The following is an 8647-nucleotide window of genomic DNA, read 5'->3' as shown; positions in this document are numbered from 1 at the left end:
TGGCCTTCCATAAATCTGTAAAGTCAGGACTTAAGAACTTTAAATAACTTTGCAATGACTCTGTTTCTGGCTACAATGTTTATGAAGTCCCCCCTTGCAAGACCTTAAGATCGGACTTGCCAATAAATCATGTGGAGATTCTGAGTAATTAATCTGTTGACTGGTACGACCATGGAAGGTGGGGGTGAGCTATCGTCGCAACTGGCAATGCATGATATCAAGGAACTTCTACAAGAATTTCAAAACTATATAATTGGACATTTGGGAAAACAAATTGAGGAGTGCAGACTGGACCTGAAAGGAATCTTTTCGGCTATGGACGAAAAAATCGAAAGCAAGGGGGAATTCCAGATAATTAATGAACAGTCTTTAATTGTGGAGAAACAGCAACTGGCACGATGCGAAGACAACTCAGAGTCAGAGAGAAAGAAGAAAAAGACTCATTTTTCTCAAGGGATGACCAAAAAAGACAAACGGGGAGGGGGCAGGAAAGGGAGAATTTATCTTAAGACTGTGTTGAAAAGAAAAAATGTAAGGGAGAGATGGGCAAAGCTCAGGGCAATTATTTACAATCAGAGGTCACATGCTATCTCGCTCCAAAATCTAAACACTGACTATATTGGGATCAAATCAATCAACCGCATAGAAATTGCTTTAAAAATTTTTTACAGATGGCATTTTAAAACTGGGAAATATTTTGTTTGGTGGTGGCATGTATAGGGAAATATTAAATATATGTGATTATGAGGCCAATTCCGGCTGGATGACACTGGAGCTGACAAATAGAAACTAGAAAGGGGGAAGGTACTTGCTGAATAAATAATAGAAAAATGTTTTAAGATAGATATAATTAATAGATAAAGCAAGATGATCAATATACTATAAGCAAATTTGGCCAAATATGAAATTTAAGATTAGATAAGTGTATGTGGTTTATAGATCTTAGAAATGATGATGAATAATAATGTTGGATGTTGGTTTTAAGGCATATATATGCATACAAGCATACAAGAACTATAAGAATGACTATGCTGAAAATATTAGATACATAGTTTACTGTATATAAGAATGGAGATTATCAAGGAATGAATAGGCCTGGGTGGATTTTATGTTGGATAAGAAAATTTAAAGAGAACATGAGAATGTGATGCATGAGAAAGGTAAATGATAAGAGACAGATAGATGGAAATGTAGATGAGAGAATTCAAAAAATTATTATAAATTTAAGATGTTAGATAATTATATATATGTAATAGCAATGTGGAATATAACATGTGCAGATGCACATGGATATATTATCTCTGTAGTCAGAATTTACATAATAGATAAGCTGGTATGAGAAACACCTCCCCGCTTATATGTTAGTTTTGTCACTTGTGTATGTCTTTTTAGTTTTACATGTTATTGCTTTGTAGGTATTCCTGTTGTTGTTTGTTGTAGTTATGTATGTTATAAAAATAATAAAATGTAATTTAAAAAAAAATAGAAAAAAAAAGAAGGGAGACACAGCTATTTAACTTTTTTGTTCTGAATTATCTTTGTCTTATCAGAGAATGTCATGGCTATTCTGACTTTGACTTTGGCCATTTTAAATGCAAATGTTGTGTTACATTATTAAGCCAATACATTTTTCTCCCACTAGCACTTCATGTCACCAATTCTTTTATACTGAATCATCAGTTTTAAGTATCTGTACTTTGCTCATTAATGTGACCAATGCATTCTAGTTTTCTGTATGTTATGTGTTTTATGATTTCTTGGTCTTTTTGTTATTGTCACTAGTCACTCTCTTGAATAAGAACGGAATAGACAGTTGCCTTTCACATCCTCTCCCTCTACTACTACCTACCAATAACCATCAAGCTTTTTGAACATCTTCCATCCCATTCAGTTGCTATAAGAACTGTAACTTGTGACACAATGGCTGAGCTCTATGTAGCTTCTTCACTCGCTGTTCCTTTTTGGCATGGGCTGTTTTGTTTTTTGTTAAGTGATGTGTAACCTAGTCTGTAATGTTTTTCCAGCTGAAGAGCAGAAGGAAAAGTCATACAACACACAAATAACAGTGAACATATTCCCTGACTGTGTATTTGTACACAGCCAAAATGGCACTATCCACACACAAGAAGGAAGTATCCTCAGGAGTTTTGTGGGGAGACCTTAACAGGGGAATCCCAGAGACAGTCCAGTGAGCTTCATAGCAGCACAGTGCTGATTCTTGGGAAGGGATGCAGAAAATGTTCCAAGAAATGGCATGAAGGAGCTAGAAAGCTGAACAGGAACTCTCTACATGGCAACATTTTGTTTCAAGTCTTATTTGTCTAAATCTGGCAGGGGAGATACCATGATCACGAAGGCTAGAATACTGAACTTAACTACTCCACTGAAACACTTTCTTGTAGGTCTCAGTTGTTGGTAAAATACTGTATCTCTGGAAACATTTCTATTGTTACCACACTCATTTTTTCCTATTAAAGGCAACAAAGATTCTCTACAAGTTCTATGAAACTTTTCAAGGTAATCGGCTGAAGTAAGGCGGGAGAAAGATACCTCAAGCCTTTTCACATCTGTTCCTTTTAGCAGAGGGAATTTGTATCCAGGAGACTTCTTGTATACACACAATTATTTTCAGAAAGATAATGCTCTTTGGGAATTGAGTGCTGATAACAACAATCCTTCTTTAAAAGACTGGAGGAAGGACACCAGCTATATTTCATACAGCCCCAAGGCCACATCACAAAAAATCCTTCCATTCTGGATGATTATCTGACAGGTTGGTAGCAATTGATTTTCTATGATATCATATAAAATAATATACCTTAAAACTGATCTATGGCATTTGTCACAGAAAGTGGATGGTGGAATAGTAGGTGGAATAGGGAAAATTATATAGTTATAGCAAAGAATATTATGCACTACTACTATGATCAGTTTTGTATTTATCAATATGTCTTGTAAATTCCTTTTTTAATAGAAATTTCCACCAAAGTAGCTGTGTAAGTCTGTCTCAGGATGCTTGCAAAAGAAAAGGAAATGGGGGGGGGGGGTAGGTAAAATATTGTAGCATCTTGAAGATTTTTATTTCAGTGTGACAAAACCAAAATTACTGGAACCAATAAGGAAAAAGAAAAGCCACAATAAACAACATTGTGTAATAAATGAGAACAGTTTATCAATATGCAAATACAATAAAAACTCTAAAACTATAAGGGCTAGCTGCACAAGGTTACCAGCTTGTTCTGTGCTTTATCAATTTCTTATCAGAAGAATAATATACAAATTCCATCAGAATGCCAGCTTACAACCTTGAACCTCACTGTCATTTATGTATCTTCCTAGAATTTTCCAGGCAGAATTCTGGGAGTTTCATCCTGCAGTCACATCCCTAGAGTCCTAATTCTTTGGCAGCCACCCTCTAAATGGGAAGTACCATAGCAGCTCCCTTTCTGTTTTGTTTTACATTAGCAACGGAAAGCAAACCCTAGAGAAGACCATGGAGCCTTGGAAGCAGGCTGTTCTCCATATGACCATACACCTAAAATATAGGTGTCTACAGATGTGTTCATGAGCTAAAACTCTCAGAATTCTTTCTAGGGAATTCCTGGAGAATTCTGGTTGCCAAAGTTAAAAGAGTACATGGCAAGTATCCACTGCATTTGAAGTGTATGCATCTTAGTACTGTATTTCTTATAGCTGCAAAATCCAGTTTATAGGATCAAAACACATTAATTTAATACACATATGTTCTAAAATGCATTTTTTCCCTTTCAGAGGTTTTGTACAATAATTCGATGATCAACATGATAACTAATCTTGTATTTCAATAGAAGGAAATATCCTTTCAAATATCTCAATGATAATAAAATAATGGGCAAATGTTGCAGTAAAACTAATACTCCAGTTTCTGTTATACAGAATGGTGTAAATGTAGAGACTTCTGCTGTAAATGACTACTCATTTCAAAACACTGAAGAAACCAGGATAGGACCTATGACTGGACTTTTCCATGTCACAGGGAAACAGATGTCAGAAAGGATTCAAAGTAATGCAGCTGCTCACTCAGAAAATAGTTCTAACAATGTACTAGCCTCCCAAAACTTTGTTAAAGAAAATGACAATTTGGAAGTAGTTGATATTTAATGAAGTTACTGTGGCACAGAAATGCTTTCTTGCCAAAAAGTGTATGTGTGAATGAGAATTTTCTACTTGTTAGGGGAAAAAAACCTAAAATAATGTTTAATAGCCAAATTAAATGCAACATAATATCAACTTGACCTTCTATACATCACTGTTTAGAGATTTTTTTTTTATTACAACCATACTGTATTTAAATTTGTACTGAAGATGTACTGGAATATTATGTCTTTCATCTGAATTAAAGCCATCTTCCAGACAAAGCAGTATTTTTCATGTGCCGGGTCTATGGAAAATGATTGTTACAAAGTGTATCTTCAAATAATTTGAAACAAATTTGAATTAAAATATGTTAAAGTTTTTATTTAGTAATTATTTCCTAATATTCTTCCATGCCCTTAAAAAAATAAAGTTTAACTTCAGATTTGTATATTGGGCTACACCCAACTTTCTGCTGCCAAACACAGCAGAACTTTGTTCTTGAGTCTCCTTTGTCCTCCAGAGCCAGTTTTAGGGATGCACAGGGTTGAAGTGTGGAGGAGAATGTGCCTTGCTTGGACTGCAATGTTTTGTCAGTGAAACATCACAATTATATTTTCACTGATAGTAGCTCCTGGTGTTTGTAATTAGTATAACAGCTGAAATTCTGTTGTTTAGTGTAGTAGGTTGAACTAGAACAAGCCCACTGGATTATTTGGCAAGTCAACTCTTTTGTAAGTTTTATTGATTCAAATGGGCCTTTTTGTTGTTTAGTCATTATGTCAGGTCCAACTCTTCGTGACCCCATGGACCAGATCACCCCAGGCCCTCCTGTCTTCCACTGCCTCCCAGAGTTTATCAAATTCATGTTGGTAGCTTCAATGACATTGTCCAGCCATCTCATCCTCTGTCATCCCCTTCTCCTCTTGCCTTTACACTTTCCCAACATCAGAGTCTTTTCCAGGGAGTCTTCTCATGAGATGGCCAAAGTATTGGAGCCTCAGCTTCAGGATCTGTCCTTCAGGGCTGAGTTCCTTCAGCATGGGTAGGTTTTATCTCCTTGCAGTCCAGGGAACTCTCAAGAGCCTCCTCCAGCACCACAATTCAAAAGCATCAATTCTTCGTCGGTCAGCCTTCTTTATGGCATAGCTCTCACTTCCATACATCGCTACTGGAAAAACCACAGCTTTGACTATGTGGACCTTTGTTGGCAAGGTGATGTCTCTGCTTTTTAAGATGCTGTCTAGGTTTGTCATCGCTTTCTTCCCAAGAAGCAGGCATCTTTTAATTTTGTGGCTGCTGTCACCATCTGCAGTGATCATAGAGCCCAGAGAAGTAAAATCTGTCACTACCTCCATATCTCCCCCTTCTATTTGCCAGGAGGTGATGGGACCAGTGGCCATGAACTTAGTTTTTTTGATGTTGAGCTTCAGACCATTTTTTGCGCTTTCCTCTTTCTGAAGCAGGCAGAAGATCTGTATGCCCTGACTGCCCAGCCTTAGGGAGCAATGCTTGAAACCGCCACCTCAGCTGAGGTTGTGGCCTCTTAGAACAGCCCATTGCTGAGGAATCAAGTAGACCAAACATCTGTGTTCACCTACAGGCTGATACAACTCCAGTGCTGATGGTGGCAGTGCTAGTTCAAACAGATCCAGCAGCTAGAGAATAACCTGCAGGCCCAAAAGGAACAAAGGACAGATTTGAGTGGGATACTGTCCTGGATTTAACTGTGAGACTGAATGCCCCAAATGAAGACTATGTGAACTTGGGGGAGGCAAGGCTGGATGGGAAATCATGCTGCCTGGAGTACTGAGACTGGGGGAGCTTGTACAAAGCTTTGATTGAGGGCAAGTGGTTGGCTGTAAATAATTCCCTAATAAGTTACACAGTTGCTGCAGAAGGAGCTCTCCTCTGCAGTGAATAGAATCCCTGGGAGCTTTTTGATCTCCCCTCATGCATGGAGAGCTTGGGGATACACATACACCACACTTCTGAAAAACTGTCTAGACGGTACGGGAACCATCCAGGGATAGCTTTCAAGTAATGCAAAGAATGGAGGAGAGAGTAACATTGGGCTTTGTTCACTTTCAGAATTTCAGTTTCCACAAGTATGTTTTGTGAATATTGAAAACTAACTTCTTTCAAGGTTTTCTTGGCAGCTTCCATTGGGTTAGAAGACTCCATTAATCAGATGATATAGACTTCTCTTTCTATATATATGCAGAAAAGTGGAACTTATGCAGTATAAAACACAACTTTTAAAAATAAACTCCTTTCCATACTAAGTTTCCATTCCTATGGTTGAGTATTGGAGCTGAAATTATCCCAATCAGGGGCACTATTTGTTACACATCTTGAAGCCCCACTACTGTCCATGGGAAAGCAGGATGTTGGCTGCAATATGAATATTATTAACACACCACACCAAACACCTCCAAGTGCATCGGACTGTGCTGCAAAGCACGTTTAGCTTTGTCTGGATCATGCAGTAAGGCTGAATTGCTACACAGTGCACAGGATACAGTCAGGCTTACCAGAGTATCTTCTGTTGCATACTATGGGACTTCCTTCAGAGTAAGCATGCCTTGGCTTCTAATATAAGATTCAAAAACAAGAACATTATTTTATTTATTTATTTATTTAATTTATACCCTGCCTATCTGGCCCACCGGACTACTCTAGGCGGCTTCCAAATATAAAATCAAATAATAAAACATAAACAGATACATAATAATCAAACAAGAACAGCTTTCTAGCATTCTGAACAAGATAAATCATAAAGTGAGACTTTAATTTCGGGAGGTGGGGAGAGAAAACGGCAAAGCTAATTCAACTCAGCCTAGAGACACCACCACGCATGCAACTCTCACTCTCTAACCTAATACACTGTATGTAGAGGTTTAATCAATTATCCTGCAGATGGAAACATTCCCAGTGGAACGCAAGAGGACGCTCTTAACTCTTTCCATTTAACCACAGAAGCCGGTCTCATTCCCAGACAGTTCGAAACAGTGCCACTTCTATTTTTGTTCCCGAGTGCTCTCAATTTGAGTTCTCTTTTATAGACACGGAAGGTTTTGTTGCAAATGTAACCACAGTCACAGAAAACTGTAGTCATAAACAAGACTCTTCTCCAGTGATTTTAGACAATGTATATTTTAATCTCCTTCAGAATTAAGAGCTACTCATAAGAAACATGCTACCACCATGAATTTGACCCAACTCCGGGAGGCAGTGGAGGACAGGAGGACCTGGTGTGCTCTGGTCCATGGGGTCCTGAGGAGTCGGACACGACTAAGCGACTAAACAACAACAATATAAGAAACAACGCAGAAACCCAGGATTTTTAGTAGTTGTTGTGCAGCTACTCCCACTCTACCAGGGGTAGCAACAATGGTAGAAGTTCTTTTTATTCTAAGGTAGGTCTGATCGTATGTGAAAAACCTTGATTTTGGGGGGGAAAAAACTTCAGAGACAAATCTATACCCCTTTAGGCTTTTGTTAGAGCCTAAAGGATCATGCGAAGGGACGTGGTGGCGCTGCGGGCTAAACCGCAGAAGCCTGTGCTGCAGGGTCAGAAGACCGAGCAGTCGTAAGATCGAATCCACGCGACGGAGTGAGCGGCCGTCGCTTGTCCCAGCTCCCGCCAACCTAACCGTTCAAAAGCATGTAAATGCGAGTAGATAAATAGGGACCACTTCGGTGGGAAGGTAACAGCGTTCCGTGTCTAAGGCGCACTGGCCATGTGACCACGGAAGATTGTCTTCGGACAAAACGCTGGCTCTATTTCTTGGAAACGGGGATGAGCACCGCCCCCTAGAGTCGAACACGACTGGACAAAAATTGTCAAGGGGAACCTTTACCTTTACCTAAGGGGTCATGCACTACTTTCAACTTGCCAATATTAACTGGAAAATATTGAAGCGGTGTTGTAAGCTGCTCATAAAAGGGTCACCCATCCCAACAATATTAGCATTGATAGTGATTTTAAAATCAAAACATTGCTTTACCGAGTTTTAAAGAAGCTCCCGCCCCCAATAGGAATACTAAAATAATTTCCGACATGTCCAGGCTTAAAATATTGCGGGACTTTGGCGATTATCAAGTTTTCTTTCCAACGTTCCTTCGTGGACTACAGACCTCCACCGCCGCAGCCCCAGGTTGATCGTTTCCAGTTTGTTTCGCTTATCATTACAAATACAAGAGCAAAAATAAGAATAGATTATCTTTCGAAGCAGTCTGGACAAAAAACGAGCATTTTAAAACTGTAACCTCTTATACCCAGGATCTACTTCTGTAGGCAGAACCAACCTGTATTGATTTCAGTTGAACATGAGTAAAAGGAGTGCGGTCTAAATACTTTAAAACCAGTACCAGGGCAGGGGGGAACATCTTACATAAGAGTTGAGTTTAAACCCCCATAAACGCAGGCTGCTTCTGCTCTTTTGGGAAGAGACGCGCCTTGATCCTAAAATGCTGGTTCGTTTTCAATGGGCAGCTGTCACTTCCGGCCGGGCGACGTCAAAAAAAAAAA

At 39.0% G+C, this 8647-nt stretch overlaps 2 long non-coding RNA genes across 3 annotated transcripts; one reads left to right on the top strand and one right to left on the bottom strand.

Moving 5' to 3' along the window:
- The first annotated feature begins 1782 nt into the window (after positions 1-1782).
- LOC140705755 (uncharacterized) lies at positions 1783-2238 on the top strand. Its single transcript, XR_012085249.2, has 2 exons — positions 1783-1905; positions 2025-2238. It is a non-coding gene; the product is annotated as an uncharacterized LOC140705755 (long non-coding RNA).
- A 3408-nt stretch (positions 2239-5646) lies between these two features.
- Positions 5647-8612, bottom strand: LOC144588142 (uncharacterized). 2 transcript variants are annotated; one of them, XR_013543499.1, is made up of 3 exons: positions 8511-8612; positions 6648-6705; positions 5647-5783 (listed from the first exon to the last, which is right to left on the bottom strand). It is a non-coding gene; the product is annotated as an uncharacterized LOC144588142 (long non-coding RNA). The 2 variants fall into 2 exon arrangements; XR_013543500.1 differs by having other exon boundaries at positions 8425-8548.
- Between the last annotated feature and the right edge of the window lie 35 nt (positions 8613-8647).

This window comes from Pogona vitticeps, chromosome 3, assembly GCF_051106095.1.
Source record: "Pogona vitticeps strain Pit_001003342236 chromosome 3, PviZW2.1, whole genome shotgun sequence".
NCBI lineage: Eukaryota > Metazoa > Chordata > Lepidosauria > Squamata > Agamidae > Pogona > Pogona vitticeps.
Note: the sequence above shows the minus strand (reverse complement) of the source record. Positions and strands in the feature narration are given on the sequence as shown.